General features: G+C 34.6%; 1 long non-coding RNA gene across 1 annotated transcript in view; it reads right to left on the reverse strand.

Annotated features, from left to right (window-relative positions):
- LOC120220086 overlaps positions 1 to 15,729 on the reverse strand; it is a 29,286-nt gene extending 13,557 nt beyond the window's left edge. Inside the window, exons 1-2 of the long non-coding RNA XR_005525457.1 lie at positions 15,637 to 15,729; positions 4,196 to 4,336 (exon numbers count right to left, since the gene is read on the reverse strand). This is a non-coding gene — a long non-coding RNA (uncharacterized LOC120220086). The remainder of the gene's footprint in view (positions 1 to 4,195; positions 4,337 to 15,636) is intronic.
- Between the last annotated feature and the right edge of the window lie 3,878 nt (positions 15,730 to 19,607).

The following is a 19,607-nucleotide window of genomic DNA, read 5'->3' on the forward strand; positions in this document are numbered from 1 at the left end:
ACTGAATGAGAGATCACTGTTTTCAATAATAAATAATTTATCTTTGGAAACTGTCAGACCTTGACTTTCCTATGTTTTCAGCTTCAATTCATTCCCTTAATAGCATTTTAAAGCAATCAGTTATCTAGATACGTGTAGCAATATTAACTAGTACTAACTGAGTGAGCAATGCCTCTGCCTCTCCATAATTACATATCAGATGTCTGAATTCCAGAAGCAAGATTTCAGCTTCAAATAACCTAAATGAAATGTTGACTAGATAGATGCATTTTGCTCTTAGGGTGTACATTTCTTGCTCTTTTTCTCCAGGAGATTTATTTCCATCTTACAAATGAACTCAGGGAAAAAGGAGAATAGAAACTGGTATATACAGCATAATAAATTTGATCAAGTATTAGGTAAGTGGCCACTACATAGAAACATAATTCCATCAGTTTTGTTGTGTTACTCCTCACAATATTTATCAAAAATTCACAATAGTGTTGATTTTCCATTCTGGACCAGTCATAGCTGATTGGAAAATGTAAAACTAAAGAGAGATATACCCTGCAAGCTCTTACTGGTCAGTGAAGAAGGTTAAAAGATTTGAACCATTTGTGAGATTGGATATAATATCAACAAGACTGAGAGTCCTAAAATATGCCTTCTTTAAACTAAAAATAACCCTTCACTTCCATAAGACTTTTCCTTAACTTTGCTAATTTATGTTGGGCCATTAATTCAAATACTTTATTCCAAGTTATGTGATATTCTATAGTAAATGTTATTTTGAGGAACCATTGAAAATGTGTGATTCACTAGAAAAACAGGTTTTTTTTTTTTTTCCTGGCCAAGTACTCCACTGTTATAAGTATTGATGGTAGAGCTCACATTCTCTGAAATGTCATATTATTATTCCTACCTATTTTTTCATGATTATAAATAATGGGGCTGTTTTAAACACTCCGATAAAGTCTTCAAATACTCCTTACCCTCAGTATAGAGGTTTCAAGTTTCAAAACCCAGTCACCACTCTGTCATTTTCTTTCCCAGGATAATTTATAGTAGGGATATTCATTTTTTTCAGGGAAAATATCTAGTCTTATCACAGCATGTGTTTGACTGCCATGTTCCAGTGTAGTTTTCAGAATCTGACTTTAAATAAGCTTAAATAGCTTAAATAGTACCACACGTTGGATTCCAGGATTCCAGTCCAGAGCAAACTAACAGAACTAGTCTAGTTAAAACTTAGTCTCATCACAAATGTGAAGTGAAAAGCATGGGTATTCCACAAGTCACTTCTCACCTCAAAAATCTCAGGTCAATAAATGTAGGGATAATAAGAGTTCATATCTCCCAAGACCAGTGGCCCTAAAACCAAAATTTGTAGACTCAACTGTAAGCCCATATTTCGGAATTTATAATACTATAAAACTTTCTCTAACACTGTTAAAGATGCACTCAACTTACATTACTAAGCACAACTCCTAACTTTTAAATCTGCAGCATCTAACTTTCAGATTAATGAATTAGTCAGAATTAATGCCAAGAAAACTACAGGTGCATTTGCTTTACATTTCTGTAACAGAAGGGCAGGTTACAGTGCTTTGGAATTTTGCTTTTGTTTATATTATTGCTGTCTCTGCTTTACGGAGGAAAAATCATCATATTAATTACTTGGAAACACAACATGACCTATAAGCACAAAAACAAATGGAAATCCCAAAAGTACCCTGTTGTAATCTATTTTTTATTTTTATCTTTTATTTTTTAAATATAATTTATTGTCTAGTTAGCTAACATACAGTGTATACAGTGTGTTCTTCACTTCAGGAGTAGATTCCCATGATTCATCACTTACATACAGCACACCGTGCGCATCCCAACAAGTGTCCTCCTCAGTGCGCATCACTCATTTTCTCCTCCTGCACCCCCCCCCACCTCAACCCTCAGTTTGTTCTCTGTATTTAAGAGACACTTATGGTTTGAGACTTTATGTTTGAAACTATTTTTTCCCCTTCCATCCCCCATGGTCTTCTGTTAAGTTTCTGAAATTCCACATATGAGTGAAAACATATGATCTTTCTCTGACTGACTGATTTCACTCAGCATAATATCCTTCAGTTCCATCCACAATGTTGCAAATGGCATGATTTTATTCTTTCTCATTGCCAAGTAGTATTCCACTGTATATAAACCACATATTCTTTATCCATTCATCAGCTGATGGACATTTAAACTCTTTCCAGAATTTGGCTATTATGACAGTGCTGCTATAAACATTCGGGTACATGTACCCCAGTGATGAATCAGCACTTGTGTACTCTTTGGATAAATTCCTAGTAATGCTATTTTTGAGACGTAGGGTAATTCTATTTTAATTTTTTTGAGGAAACTCCACACCATTTTCCAGAGAGGTTGCACCAGTTTGCATTGCCACCAACAGTGCAAGGGGGTTCCCCTTTCTCATATCCTCACCAGCATCTGTAGTTTCCTGAGTTATTCATTTTAGCCACTCTGACCAGTGTGAGGTAGTATCTCAATGTGGTTTTGATTTGTATTTCCCTGATGATGAGTGATGTTGAGCATATTTTCATGTGTCTATTGGCCATCTATCTGGATGTCTTCTTTGGGAAAGTGTCTGTTCATTTCTCTTGCCCATTTCTTCAGTATATTATTTGCTTTTTGGGTGTTGAGTTTAGTAAGTTCTTTATAGATTTTGGGATACTAATCCTTTATCATTATATGTCATTTGCAAATATCTTCTATTCTGTCGGTTGGCTTTTAGTTTTGTATATTGTTTCCTTTTCAGAGCAATAAAGAACTATGCCCAGCCAGCTGACAAAGGATCTCTAGCTGGTGGGCACCTGCAGGGTCTTTTGTCCTTGGAGCAGCTATAGACCTTCTTTTCACAGCGCTCAAGGGAGAGGACTGCTCTCTCCGAGTGTGCCCCGAGTGAGCTAACTACCAATCCCGGGGCTGCCTTCCCCTCCCCTCCCATGAGCATTTACAGGGTGGTAGGCTCCAGTCCAGAGAAAGCCCCACAACACTGGACAATTGCCCGTAAAGCTGTTTGCAAGTTAGAAGTTGTTTCTTTCTCCATTTTTTCCATACCCTGGTCCATGGTCTGGAAAGGTTCTTCTCTTGTACAAATACAATCCTACACTTCCACATGGACCTCTCTTTCTCTTCCTTTTGTCTCTTTACAGAAAGGGATCCCTCCCCTCTGTGCCTATGCTGCCCATTTTACCTCTCCCATTTTGCAATCAAGAACCTATGGCCCACCAAGTTGTTCCTGTGGGCCCTTGGAGATGTTTCTGTCACTCTGTAGCTTGGATTCCTGGAATTCCAAGTCTTCTGGCCTCAATACTGCTGTTTTTGGGGGATTAGGGAACTTTGGGCCCTCCTACTTTTCTGCCATGTTGACTCCTCCTCTGTAATCTATTTTTTAAATTGTTTCAGAATACCAGCATTTTCCAACAGCTCACCTAACCTCTGACATTGTTATTGCTTCCTATTTTTAAGAATAATCATACAATTAAAAAAAAACATATAAACAATAAAAAGGGAAAAATCCTACGTTACTACCTCTTATATCCTCTTTTTGATGACAACTTTCATTAGAGGTATACCATTTAATTAAGAAGTTTTCTCAGATAAAATAATGAAAGACAGTTGATCTTATTTTACTTTACTTATCCACAGGAGTGCTTTAAAGCCTCAATCAACATAATGTGCTTTTTAAAGGAAACAGATTTTATAAATTATATATGCACATATGTAATACTAATATGTATATATGCATGCATATGTATACCTTTGTTCATTTATTCACTTTCAATATTTTGTGCTCCATTAACTCCTCCCTAAACACAAACCAAGCTTTGTATTTTTGTCCAATGTGAGATTTTTAACCATTCAGTTCACTGTGATTACTGATACATTTGATATTAATTCTATCATATTATTTTTTTATTTATCATATATCCCTTTATATTTTACATTTTGTAAAATTAATAATATTTTAGTTCATTTTTCATCTTTAGATTTTTTTAAATTTTAGTAATGGTTAACTTTAAACTGTCGACAAGACATATTTGTATTTATAAAATCCTCTACCCAAAATATTATATAAGGTTCAGATATTCACAATATGCTTGATGTGAGAAGGAAATACAGCTTATTTTTATAAATACACAATATTGTGTATACTTACGATGATATTCTCCAATGGTATTCTTCTGGCTTCTATATGAGGTGACTGCCTGTTAGGTGATATCATTCTTCAAAATAAATATCTTTACAAAGTGTCAGCATCAATGTTCCTTACACCACAGTTGCCTTCTGTATCAAAAAGCTTTGATAGAAAGTACCAAGTTTCTCAATTAATGCAAAAATATATATACATAGTAATAAAAAAACTATAAACATGATCTTGAACATAAAACCTTTGATCGATTCTTAAGTCTATTCTTAAATTCTATGTTACTAGAACTTCAGGTTTCTTGTGTGAGGAATATAAACACTTATAAATATAAGATGATAGCCTTCAGATTATCCCCTAAATTCTATAGACATTCCCTTGCATTTTAACTAGAATTTGGAAATGGCTTCTCAAGATCTTGTGAAAGTTAATTTATCTTGCCTTCTCTGTCAAATATTTCTATTTTATCCTTGGTTATTTTTGAATGCAGATTGGAACCCAAAGAACAGTAGTCTTTTATAAAAGTCAGTCTTCCTGCATAATATCTAATGGTTAGATTTATCCCTGAGGAAGGATGTAAATTCATTGCAAATGATACTTTAATGGAGCCCAGCCTTTTTGCCTTGCAAAGAGATCCAAATAAATGTGGCAGCCAGCAGCAATTCCTATGGGAAGCAGTGCAACATGAAGCAAGTGATCTTGTCAGAAATAAGTAAATAAATACCTTTAGCTTTACCATTCTAACAATTTTAACCCATCAAAGAAATGCAGCACATGATTTACATGTTGTTGATAATCTTTTTAAGGAACGAGTCCAAGTGCTAGGGCTTGTTTGCACTTACTGTAATAGATGTGACAGATGTCTTATTCATGATATGCTGGAGAAAATATTAATTCCCACAAAGTTGCAAAATGCTTATAAGTGCATATACATTAATTTACTTTAGATAAATGACCCCCTTTCATTGGCATGGGTTAAGTTAATTTTTTGGGTGTCTCTTCTAAAACACGCTATGTGATCCTTTTCACATATAGTTTCCTCCACATCAGATCATACATCATAATAACACCCAGAGCTCTGAAGGAATTAATAAAGCTGTGAAATTGAAGACAAAGAAGAGGAAGACAAAGAAGAGAAGAGGAAGATGAAGAAGACAAAGAAGAAGATGAAGAAGAAGAAAAGGAGGAGGTAGAGGAAGAAGAAAAGGAGGAGGAGGAAGAAGAGGAGTAATGGTGAAAATGTTCACTCTCAATCACCTTGGGTAACAATGACAGGTAGCTTCTTCATAGGGAATTCTTTAAACTTAAGAACCTTTTAACCTTACTAAATTAAAATGGGTAGTGAGTATGTTATAGTGATTTTAATGATAATTACTTGAAATTATTTTGAATAGGTAACAAATATAACTGTCTACTAATCCACTGCTGAATTACTAAGGGAATGATGTGCTTTGAGAATTTCCATGGGCAATACTATAAAGTATGGGGCCTTGTAAAAGTTTTCTTTAATTCCAAAGTCATTTTGAAGTAGGACGAGTTGGCTACTCATGAATTAGTGAGATACCTGACTGGAATTAACATTCTCGTCAGGGAAGAGAAGCAATTTCTGTAAGTAATTGTTGTAAACTTAATGAGATTCTAAAGAGTTGCAATAGGAGATAACAGTAATTTTATACTGGAGTTAATCTTTTCAAAATAAGTCTCATTATAAAAGTTTGCTATGCTGTTCATTTATTTTATTTCTATTTTATTCTGAGATGTATAATCCATATAGAAAAGCATACAAATGGTTATAGGTGAATCGGTAAAGGGGTCAAAAGGTACTAACTTCCAATTTTAAACAAATAAGTCATGGAGATGTAATATACAACATGGTAACTACAATCAATAATACTGTATTATATTGCTACAAGAATGGATCTTAAGAGATCGCATAACAAAAACAATTTTAACTATGTATGGTAGCAGATATTAACTAGACTTATTGTGGTCATTTGCAGTACATACAACTATGAAATTATTATACTATATACATAAAACTAATATAATGTTATATGTCAATTATATCTCAATAAAAGAGAAAAGTCTAAAAATTAAATATATGTAATTTAAAGAATAATTATAATGAAATCATAGTGTACTACCACACAGGTCAAGAAAAGGCACATTGACAAAACTTCTGAAGGCAACTTTTATCACCTTCCTTACAAATTTCTTCATTCCTCCAAAATTAACCAGCATGTGACATTTGTGATAATCATCTTTGCTCTTTTTTTAAATGTTTTATTTATTTTTGAGGGAGAGAGGGTGAGAATGAGGGAGGGGCAGAGAGAGAGGGAGACATAGAATCCAAAGCAGGCTCCAGGTTCTGAGCTGTCAGCACAGAGTGGGATGTGGGCCTTAACTCACAAACCGTTACCTCATGACCTGAGCTAAAGTCCAACATTTAACCAACTGAGCCACCCAGGCGCCCCAATCACTTTGCTTTTTGAGAACAGTTTATCTCAGGAGCACTGGGGTGGCTTAGTTAGTTAAGTGTTGGACTTCAGCTCAGGTCATGATCAAGCAGTTCATGAGTTCAAGCCCCACACAGAGCTCAGGGCTGATAGCTCAGAGCCTGGAGCCTGTTTTGGATTTTGTGTCTCCCTCTCTCTTCCCTTCCCCCGCTCATGCTCTGTCTCTTCAAAAAGAAATAAACATTAAAAAATATTTTAAAAAAGAATAGTCTATTTCATTTTCATTCCTTAGAATTTAGATTTTTTGAACATTTTAATATTTATCTATATTGCATGTAGCTGTGATTATTTCATTTTTATTACTGTATAGGATTCCATTGTATGATTTTACTAGAATTTATACATTCATTTTGTGCCATTTCCAGCTTTTCTAATACTGAAATGTACAGGAGTATATGTATTTCTATGCATCTTGGAAGGGATGGGAGTATGTGTGCAGAGTGGGGTATAAATGTTCTACAGAGAACTGGTCTTCAAAGTAAAGCCCCTGAAGCAGCAGCAATGGCATGACCCTGGAGACTTGTTAGAAGAACACTATTTTTTAGTTCTACCTCAGAAACTGAACTTGGGGCCAAGCTATCTGTTTAAACAGATAAGTCTTCTAGTTGATTCTGACACACACACTGAAGTTTGAGAACCATGCATAGTTGTAAGTGGAATGGCTGGATTATAGGATGTGTACATCTATGACTTTATTAGGTAATTCCAAGTTGTTCTTTGAAGTGGTTGTAGCAGCTGATAAAACTCCAGTGGTGCATGACAGTTCACATACATTGTGAGCATAGAGATACACTGTTCAGATCCTCTTTCAAAGAACTCATGGGCTCAGTTACTGTCATGGCTGACAGTGGATAGCCCTCAGGTGTGAATTTCTTCCAGGATTGCCTCAGGTGCACTGAGCCTTCTCACCACAGTCACACCATTCCACAAGATGGCCCAAATCCAGTGACTTATTTGGGTGGGGGTTGTAAAAGCCTAGCCGTTTCAACCTAATGTAGGACAACTCTGATGGGATATTTTGGCTACAATTCTGTAGCATCTATGGAGACTGTCTCCTGGGGTTGCTTCCCAGCTTGGCTTTCCAAGCTTCCTATTTTGTCTCTTTTCTTTCCCTTCTTTAAAAACAACCTGAATGTTAAATCCTATCTCCATGTCTACTTCCTAGAAGATCTTAACTTCAACCATATTCTCTTAAATTCTTGGCAATTAACTAAATCTAACATTTTCCCTGTGTTTTAGGGTTTTAATAATACTTAATTACACTTTCCTGATTACTAGTACTGCTGAGCAGCATTTAATTTAGAATTTCTCTCTTGTGAAGTTCCAGTTCAAGTATTTTATTCAATTATCTATTGTGTTGCAAGTCTTTTTTCTTCTTAATTGGTAAAACTTCACATATGCTAGATATTGGATCTTTGTTATTATAAGCTTTACAATATATTTTCTTACTTGTGTTATCATTTGTATTATTATTAATAGTAGATAATTACCAACTTTTAATAAGGTTGAATTGTTCAATCTTAAATTTATGCTAGTCAATTTTGCATTCTGTTTAAGAAATCTTTTCTTAACTCTAGGGGATGAAAGCCTTGCATGGATTTTTAGGCAGATTAAATAGAATAACCAGTTTGGGGATGATATAAATCTTCACCATTCTCTTTTTTTTTTCTTTTAAATTGAAGTATATTTAACATACAATGTAAAGTTAGTTTTAGCTATATAATATAATGTTTCAACAATTCTATACATTACTCAGTGCTCATAAAGATGTTTATTCTTTTTTTTTTTATATATATTTTTCAGGTCTTTCCCTGTTTGCATTTCACTTTGGGGGTTTTCTACTGGTATATATCTCACAGATTATCTTTCTTTAGCTACGTCCAGTATACTAATGAGCCTATTAAAGTACTTCATTTCTGTTACAGTGCTTCTTATGTCTAATGTATCTTTCTTATTCTTTCTTAGAATTTCCATTAACCGTGCTTTTTTATATGTTTTCTACCTTTTAGACATCAGAACTCTTATAACCCTTAGAATATCAATCACAGTTGTTTTCTGTTTATTTATTTTTGAGAGACAGAAGGAGACAGCATGCGTGTGGGAGGAGCAGAGATGGGGACAGAGGATTTGAAGCAGGGTCTGCTCTGACAGCAGAGAGCCTAATGTGGGGCTTGAACTGAACCATGAGATCATGACCTGAACAGAAATCAGGAGTCAGATGCTTAACTGACTGAGCCACCTATGGGCTCCACAATCACAGTTTTATAATTTACAGTCTGATGTCCAAATCCCCTGACACTGCTGAGTCTTTTCTGTGTTTTTTGCATTTTGGTATGCCTTGTAATTTTTTGTTGAAGTCTGTACATGATAAACTAGTGAAAGCATTTCAGGTAAACAGGCCTTTTAATAATGTGGTGGTAAGGTATGTGGGGAAGGGAATATCCTATAGTCCCATAATTAGGTTTCAATCTGTGAAATTTATAGGTGCGTATCATGAATTGCCTGAGGTGTAAAATATGGCTAGTGGGGGCTAGAGCTGGTACTTCTCTTTCACTTCATGGAAGGTGAGAGCAGACTGGAGTTGGTATTTCCCTTTTACCAGGTAGGTTAGGTTCTTATAATACCCCAATAGGTTAAGCTCTGGTAAAACAGTTTCTCCTAAAAGCAAGCTTTGTTAAGAACAGAAAGATTTATTTCAAAAATGGTTATTTCATGGGGTGCCTGGGTGGCTCAGTTGGTTGAGCATCCAACTTCAGCTCAGGTCATGATCTCACGGTTCGTGTGTTCAAGCCCTGCATCGGGCTCTGTGCTGACAGCTAGCTCAGAGCCTGGAGCCTGATTCACATTCTGTTTCTCCCTCTCTCTCTGACCCTCCCCTACTCACACACACTCTCTCTCTCTTTCTCTCTCTCTCTCAGAAATACATAAAAAGATTAAAAAAAATTTTTAATGGTTATTTCAAATTCGTTACTTTTCCCCTCTCCTGACAGAAGCCAGAATGAATCTTTCTCTGATATTCACTGTGAGAACCTGGTAGAACTTTAGGAGGTAAACTCACAAAATTGTGGGTTGCCTTCCCCCTCTTCTCCAGTTCTTAACTCAGTAAATTATCATACAATTAATAGCACTGGAGAAACCCAGCTGTGTCACTTTCTAGTTATTAATCCTCTATCCTCTCCAAACTAAGTACAGTTCTAATCTAACACCATGAATTAGTTTTGAGTAATTCTGAACTATATAAAATGGCATCATATAGTATGTATTTGTTCATGTCCCTTTTCAGTTAATATTATGTTTGCAACTTCATCCATAGTTTTGCTTATAGCAGAGGCTCAATAATTTTTCATTTCTGTATATTATTTCATTATACAAGTTAGAAAATATGATTAACCATTCTTCTGTTGATGACTTTATCAGTTGTTTCCAATTTTTGGCAATTACACCAAGCCTCATATAAACATCTTTTTGTGAATTTTTGTGCCCTTACACACATATATTTCTGTTGGATTTATGTATGACTCTAATAACATATGAATGGATTTGACTTTAGTATACAATGTCCAGTCTGATTGATTGATTTTTAACACTATATATATGTATATACACACACATATATCTATATATGTGTATATAGATATATTCAAGTGTTAATATACACATTTATGTATATTTCCTTTCTCTTCATTTATACTTCTATGACTTTTAAAGATAGTAAAAATACTAAATTAATGCAATATCCTACACTCTGGTCTTCAAAATCAACACTGTTTCCTCTTCAATAATATCACCTGACTGTAGATTTATTAATATTCTTAGAAATGAATATATGATCCTTACTTATACTTCCACCACTTACGAATGTGCTATGCTCTACTGTCTACTCTCCTACTTCCTATACAGCTACCACCACAGCCACAGGATTTGCCTAGTAATTGCTCATGTTTGTTTGCATTTGTAGTATAATTACATAACACAGCAACAATTATATGTATATTACTTTGATTCTAAATGCTTCTCTTTGCTACAAGATTGTAAATTCTGTGATGGCAGGGATTTTGTCTTATTCTCCTCCAACTTTGGATCCCTAATGCCTAGAACAATGTGTAGGATATAGTAAGTATTCAAAATAGATGGGTGTTGAATAAATACATTCATGCCTGAATGCAGGAATAAATTAGTGTTATTTACCCTACATGGAAAATTCTTTTTCTTCTCCCTCTTCCTTCTCTCACTTTGCCAAGTAAATTAAAATTCATCCTTCATATCTCAGCCTATACATTGTTGGCTAAAATATCTTTCTAAATCAAAACTTCATTAAAATGCCCCTCCACTGATTCTTTCTTATTCTAATTTAGCACATTATGTAGCAATGTTTATCTTTTGTCTATCTTCCTCACTGATTTGTAAGCTTCTTGGGATAGAGGCTGTGTCACAGTCATGAGAAAATCGCATTTCCTAGAACAATGACTAAGATCACAGAAAAAAAAAAACAAACTTGAAATCTTTTCCTGACTTGAATCTAGTTTTTCATTAAAAAAAATTAAGCAATGTCTTCACTTTTGTTCATTCTAAGAGTATCACATAATTCATTACATTAGTACCATGATAATATGAATTACTTCTAGGAATGACAGTGTCAGAAATAATTCATGGTCTGAGAAGTAAGATGAAGACAAGGATGAAGATGAAGAAAAGCAAGAGGAAAGGAGGAAGAGAATAGGACAGAGGAGGAGACAAAGAGAAGGAAAAGAGGGACTAGGGGGAACAGAATATTTGTAATATAAACATAAAAGCCGCTTTCCCCCATCTTCCTCATTTCACCTGTGCAGATCTCAGCGTTCAACAGTCCTAACTTTTATTGCTTTTTCACTCCAAAGCTCCAACCATAAATAGATTGTTCTAAAATATATCAAGAAAAATATTATTTTGAAGCATATCTAATTCTAGAACTACAAAATCCTAATGTGTTTTCGTTTTTACACAGCTTTATCAGAGTCAGTAGTCTTACAGCTGCCATTGAAAAATCTGCATTTTGGAAAATTTGAATAGCTTTCCATTTCTAGAAATGTCTGAAGACGGAGTAGATGAATAAACTGGTGAGTGTATTTCATCTGACTTTGATTTATATTTATACAGATTCTATAAACTCATTTCAAAGTTATTTTATCCAGCTTCAACAACTTGCAAAAATTCATTAGTAATGTTGATCCATATTTTTTTCAAAATTTTAAGAATTCTACAATTTGATCTTTGTCATCTATTACGAATAATTAAAGGTATCTCATGGTGCTAAATTATACAACCTTTATGAGTTGTTTAAAGAGAGAGAGACTTGATTGAAATTCAGAATATCAGTTTTAGTTGAAATGGAAATTATGTCCTTTATACAAAGACAGTATTTTTCACAGATGGCAAAGATGGTACTACTTAGTAGCATGAGAACCACAGTACACAGGCAAGAGTAATGGTAAACAGTCAGTAGTTCATGGGGACATTATTAGAGTGATTTAAGGGTTAAGAAACCTCTGAGAAGCTAATGATCAATAACTGTCAGTATTTATATTGATCAACTATATATAAAGCACATGGTAAAGTATTTGAAGCCCATACTATTAAATATATCCTTTGGGCAACAGAAATGTCATTAAATTTGAAGAAAAAAAGATGAGATAGTTTTTCATTTGATTTATGTTATTTAAAAGTTGAAATGTTTTAATATTAATGATTGCTTTCAGAATTAAAGGCATGACAAATATTTATTAAAATTATAAGTGCCAATAACTCCTTTGTTTTCCAATAAATTAATACAGACTTATTAATTGCATTTGGAATTTTTACTCTTAAAATACATATTAAGGTAAACAAAAATTATTATAAAATAAGGTTATATGGGAGTCAAATGGCTATGGCTGATCAAAGAATAATAATAATAATTATTATTATTATTTAATATCATCATATGAGTCCAATATTATTTTTGTATTAGAGGAGCCATAAGCAAAAGTAAGCACTCTATAATAAGAGTACACTTTTATTCTATTTCATCAATAAGTTTTAAATTATTTAAGAATATATTTTTCTCAAACCGAATTTTTTTTCTTATTCAATTATTTCCTCACAAATTACATATTATATGTTTACTTCCATTAGAATCTTTAGCTTTATCTAAAAAAAAAATACGGTTTTATTTACCTCATGAATTAAATTCAGGAAACAATATTTAGAAGAATTTCTGTCGTTAATAAAATGCAGACCTAGTTCTTCATGATTTTCCCAAGATAACTGTACACTGTACCTCATAGTCTTTAAAACGTTGATCAATACTGAAAATTTTTCTATTTTTGAGTATGGACAGAAATCATAGGTTTTTTTTTTTTTTTTTTAATTTATTTCCAGGAGAGAGAGAGACAGCGTGAGCAGGGGAGGGTCAGAGAGAGAGGGAGACACAGTCTCTGAAATAGGCTCCAGACTCTGAGCTGGCAGTCAGCACAGAGCCCGACGCGGGGCTCGAACCCACGAACCGCAAGATCATGACCTAAGCGAAAGTCGGACGCTTAACCGACTAAGCCACCCAGGCGCCCCAGAAATCATAGTTTTATATTTATTATTATAGTGATACAATAACTAATTATAATAATACAATACTCCTAACAAAACTGCCTAACACATTTTATGGTTTCATCTCTACAGTACTTTAAAGTGAATAAAATGCAGAAGCCCTACAATTTCGGATAAGCTAATGCTCTCCTTGTTCACACATCATGGTGAGCATCAGTGCCAAAAATCAAATACACAGATCTGATATTGTGTAGATCAAAAAATAAAACTGTGGAACCTATTAAAATATACTTCTTACTCTTGCATATGTGATTAAGATCACATCTAACCCTAGGTTCAAATTACATGGGAAGAAATGTCTGTTATCCCTAAACTTTTGTCATAAATATTATGTCTTATTGTTTCTTCTTTATGTAGTTGTTAAGTCCCAAATGATTATCACATATGTTAGCAAAAGCTTGAGATTTGATCTTTAAACATTCACTCAAAGTTTTCAGTTGATACGTCCTATTGTGAACATGTATAAAATTACCATGATATTCCTCAAAAGTAATATCGAACTATAGATCATGTAATGTGAATGTAGTCGTAGAGCTTACTGAAAGTAAGAGATAGAAGGAATGATGAAATAGCAATACATGAAAAAAAGATCCATGTTTACTCAGGTATGTTGGAGACTTCACTGACAATATTGTAAAAACTCAGTCATGGAGTAAATTCTACAAAAACAGCAGAGTAGTGAAGAGTAAAATAATGAATTGCCAAAAACTATATTAAATTGCATTAAAAAAACTGAAAATGTTGAGAACCACTGATTTACTGGATAAGTATTGGGTTCGAAATAGACCAGTTGTCAGATCCATGTTCAAATTCAATTTCTATCACATAATAACCACATTATTTTTGGTTCTGGTGTGTATATTTACCCATCTTTCTCCTGCTAGTGCCTGCTTCCTGGCAGCTGTATCCCACCACTGCCCAGGGACATCTATACATTGGAGATTCTGCTTAGAGGGCAAGGGCCTGAAACTCCAGTGGGATCTTGGTCCAAGGGAGACACCTCATCTCCAGTCAAGATGCCCAAATTAAGAGAGCCACAGTTTCTGGCAGGTAGGAAGGACATGTCATGGTGATCGGGGAGTCACTGGGACAGAAACTAAGACAAGTGCCCATCCTTCCTGATCCTACTGCCAGGCCAGCAATGCCCTTCTGCTTGCTCTGTTACTTACTCCAGAGACTGTCCCAGGGTGATGGAACATAAGTGCAAAATGCAGACACCACCCCCGTGAACCTACCCCAGGCAAACAAGATGGAGAATGAATTTTCTCTTTTATTACCTAAGTACCTACATTTTGCCTCTTGGCCTGCAAAAGCCTAACATTTACTATTTGGCTCTTTACAGTTCTGTGATGTCAGTGGAAATCCAATTGAGTGTTCCTCTTCAGCAATCACATACAGATAATGAAGGATTTTTTTTTTTTTTTTCCAAGCAACTTAGTGCCCCATGACTGAGTCTAAGCTCAACTATCTGGGACAACAATTGCATTTTCTTCCTATGTGTGATTTGTCTTCTCTTTCTTTACTTTCCTAGCTACAGAGGATGGGGGAAAAATTGAGGCATATATGAAGTAAGGAAACCCTAGAGCCAGATTACCACATAAAAGAACTTTATTTCTTGTTCTTTCCATTTTTTCTAAATTAATTGGGTTGGTATAGAGAGATACTTGGATAGAGATGAACAGATCATTATCCTCTTGCAGAACAAGAACCCTACATTTAACATCAAAGTGATAGTAAAAAACTGAATGTTTCCCCTAAAATCAGGAACCAGATTAAGAAGTCTTTCCTATCACTTCTATTCAATATAATACATAATATTTGAGCTAGTTCAATAGGCAGAAAATAACATAAAACAAAACAAATTAAAAAAAACACTTTTCTGCATTTGAATATAATATGATTACCTATGTGGAAAATCCAAATTATCTACCAAAAAGCTACTAGAAAATGTTATTTAAGCAGAGTTATACAAGTTTAATAAATAGAAACAAATCATATTTCTATAAGCTAATAACAAAAAAGTCAGAAATTGAAAAATATGATGTTCTTAGGTATAAATCTGACAAAACCACCATTGCATTTAATGGTCATCTTTCTTTAGTTTGCCTTAATCCAGTTGAGTTTAGGTAAATTATCTACTTCAAAAGCCACTCTCACAATTGTAGTATTTGTTATGGCAGCACACTCATCCACTATCAGAATGGCATTTGTTATCATTTGCTGTGTAAAAATTACCTAAATCTTCACTTCAGTGGTTCACTGGGACTGCAGACATCTCAATGCCCTACTGGGGAAAGATATGCTTTCACGATCACTCACCTATTTGTAGGGTTTTATTCCTTGATTGTTGTTGGCCAGGGCCTGCCTCAACAGTTCATGATATGGCAACGGGCTTCATCAGAACAATACTAAGAGTCACTGAGAGAGAGAGAGAGAGAGAGAGAGAGAGAGAAAGAGAGAGAGAGAATGAGATGGAGCAAGACAGAAGACACAATCCTTTGTTTCTGAATCTTAGAAGTGACAATTCATCACTTTTGCCATATTGTGGCAGGATTACCAGGAGGAAGGGTTTGTGTTGGGAAGCATTTCAAAACTGCCTACCACAGTTTTCCTCTGACTCCCAATAATTCATGGCCCTTCCATGCAAAAGACATTCACTTCCTCTCAAGCTCTACAAAATTTTCATCCCATTATGCCATGTCAAAGTTTACAGTCTCATTATCTAAATCAGATCCAGGTGTGGATAACCCTTCTGGAGTAGAAGTCCTCTAGATTTGTAAATCTGTGAAATTAAAAAAAAAAAAAAAAAAAAAAAGAAACAAATTTTCTGCTCCCATCACCCTATACAGACTTGATATACATTGGTAAAGCAGGCATGAGATAAATGCTATGGATACTCCTGTTCAAAATGGCGGTGGGAACAGGGATGGTGGGATAGGAGACACAAGGAACCCAGTGGTCATAACAATTCTGAAATTCACCTGAACCAATTTGGATAATTTTATTAGATCTCCAAGACCTGTGAGTAATTTTCTATGCTTCTTAGCTCCACTAACTGGACTCTTCCAATTGCCCTCTGAATCATCCTTTCTTTTCCTTTCTTCCCATGTGTTTACAGCTTAGTTGCTCAGTTATCTCCCTGCTGGTAGAGCTTTGGGAGCCCTAGAACCTCTATTATTTTATATTCTCCTTCTTCTTTACAGTCCAAGCTGCCTGTTTTTACAGACGACTTTCTCAAAAACTTCATGGGTGTCTGTGAATATCTTTGAGGTTTACTCCATTAGATAAAATCCACACCCACAAATATTTTCAAGACAATGAATTTTTTTTTTTTAATTTTTTCCATCTTGGGATCCTGCTTAGATTCCTTTAAGAGGCATAAAGCTCTTAAGCTTCTTAGAAGGGCTATTCTTCACATGAAAGTATCTTTCTGCAAACCCTTTACTTTGTAAAAGAGTCTTCTGTATGGTTGAATAATACTGTGATTCTTTTATCATTCCGAGGTCTTCATAAAAAGTTGTATGTTCACTTTGGGGTTATTTCAAGACCACATCTTTATGGTGGGTCTCAAAAGCCATTTCTTAATTTTAATATGTTTTCCTTTTTGGAGAGGCTGAGGGTTTTCAAACCCTGGTTCTTGTTGGTTAAAGATTTTCTTCTGAGTTTATCTCTCTCCACCTATATTTTATTATAAGCATCAGGAAGAAATCAGGAATCTACACCTTCAACTCTGCTTTGAATTCTCCTTTGTTACATAATGACATTCATTAGGCAAATGCTCTGAATTCCACATAACTGCAGATGACCATGTTGCTATTTCTTCTGACACTACCTGATAAGGATACATTTTTCAATAACATGTTCCCTACTTCATGTAAAGACCTTACTAGCAAGTCTTCAAACCCTATATTTCTATTAAGTCTGTCCAGAACAATTTATGCATTTGCTAACATGCTCTTCAAAATCCTTACAGTCTTGATACACTATTTCCAAAGCCATTTGCATACTTTTGGTGTTTGTTATGGGATTATCGAATAAAATGGTATATTTGTATACCATTAAGATATATCAAATGACATTGTTTTCTATTCTTTGTAACAAGTTACAAAATTAGTGATTTTAACCCACAACATATATTACCTCACAGTTTTTATAGGTTAAATACTCAAGTACAGCTTAACAGGGTTCTCTGCTTTAGGTTTGTTCAAGCCTGCAATTATGGTGTCAGTCTCAGGCTCAGTCATCTTAAGATTTAAGTAGGAAAAGATCTAATTTCAACTTCATTGACATAGCGGCTGGAAGGACTCCATTCTTCATAAGCTATTGATCTGAAGCCACCTTCAGTGACTTGCATGAGGGTTTTTCCAACACAGCTCACAATGAGGCAGCTGGCTTTCCCCATTAAAGCAAGCGTGATGAGAGTGCAAGCAAGACTGAAATTACATTCTTTTGTGAGCTATTATTAGTGACTTTCCATGTCCTTCATTGCATTCTATTCAATAGAAGCAAGTCAAAAGGCCCAAACTATATAAGATGTTACACAAGGGTATGAATACAAAGAGATGACTGGGAGCCATTTGAGGAGTTGGCCACTATACAATCACTGTGAAATTATACAATTACTTTGCACATAACTTCTGGGAAAAAGCATTCATTTTCACATTATACCAGGGAATCATAGAGGGGGGTGAGAAATATCCATTCAAGAGAGGCTATCTATGTAAACACAACTAAAAATTCACTGATGTGCTTATCATTTGCTTATCTTTCTAGTAATGGAGAAGAACAGACAAGGTGAGACTGACGAGCAAATCATAACTTCCCAATGCATTGAGGTTTTGGAAAAAAGAATTTCTAGAATGTATACAAACCTAAAGATATTATGATTTTATGAAATATCAAAACAAATTTTTACACCTACCAATCAATTAACTTTTCACTTTCCCTTCCCCAAAATAGACAGCTGCAATTCTTGTTAAGATTAAAGATAAAGCTACCAATCAAGCCTAGACTTTTCACTTTTGGGGAAAAAAAAACAAATTGTTTTACCCTTCTCATTTTTCAGCAATTCTGTTTAAGTGCTACTATATATGAAAGAGTTAAACAGATACACAAAATTGATGGAATGAAAGATTCTTGTTATAGTCTAAAATTTTGGGTCCTTTCCAAATTCATATGTTGACATCTTAACCTCCAAGGTGATGGTTTTAGGAGGTAAGGCTTTTAAGAGTTGATTATGTCATGAAGGTGAAGTCCTCACAAATGGGATTCGTGACCTTATAAAATAGGCCTCAGAGAGCTAGCTCGCCCCTTCTACCATGTGAGAATATGTGAGAAGGTGCCATCTGTGAGCTCGAATGCTTTCCTCACTAGACACTGAATCTACTGACACTTTGATCTTGGACTTCCCAGCCTCCAGAACAAAGAAATGTTTGTTGTTTATAAGCCACCCAGTTTATGACATCTTATTACAGTAGAATGAATAGAGTAAGAGAGATCTAAAGTATTATTTTTTATTGGTATTAAGTCTAAATATATACACTGGCAGGGTACACAATAACTTTTAGAATTAAAGGCATTTCTCAGGAGGAGACAAAGAAGGAAGTACAAAGCTGTAGAGAAAATATTTTATATGTTTCTGCACCATTAGGGCTTTCTGAGAAAATCTTACTGAAACCTGGAAACTGAACTAAAATAAAAGACAAGGCTTAGAGGTCAATTTATGATTGAATAGACAGAACTCCAGGGAGAGGTTTTGTTACATTTCAAGGGAGGAGAAGTCACAGGACCATAAAGACATCCTTTTGGTTTTAAAGTTGGAGACACTGGTCTTATTTTTCCCCTGGAGAGATTTATTTACTTACTAAATAGTGAGGACTCAGAATTTTTCTCATTAAATTTTCAAGGGTATTTCCTCAAAAGCTGAGGAGGGTAACAGCTGCCTTTTTCTTCTATGTAAACATGAAGAAACATCAAGATTCTTTCAAGATTCTTTTTTTTTTTCCTGTTTCTTTCTTTTTTTCTTTTTAGGTATCCTTGCTTACAGTAGACCCTCTTACATGTTGGATGATATTTGGTTCTGATTGCGTTACTGAGGGGTAAGAATGGGGGAAAAAGGAAACCAATACAATTACTGTTGTAGGTAAATGATAATAGTTTGCTTTAGAAATTTCACATTTGAATTTAGGATGATATTAACAAATATAGATATATAGAATATGCTCACATAGAGGTACTCATGAAAGTTATAACTATCTGTATTATCTTTTTTAACAAAATAAAGTCTAAAA

This window comes from Hyaena hyaena, unplaced genomic scaffold (genome assembly GCF_003009895.1).
Source record: "Hyaena hyaena isolate Hyena2069 unplaced genomic scaffold, ASM300989v1 scaffold_672, whole genome shotgun sequence".
In the NCBI taxonomy this organism is placed as follows: domain Eukaryota; kingdom Metazoa; phylum Chordata; class Mammalia; order Carnivora; family Hyaenidae; genus Hyaena; species Hyaena hyaena.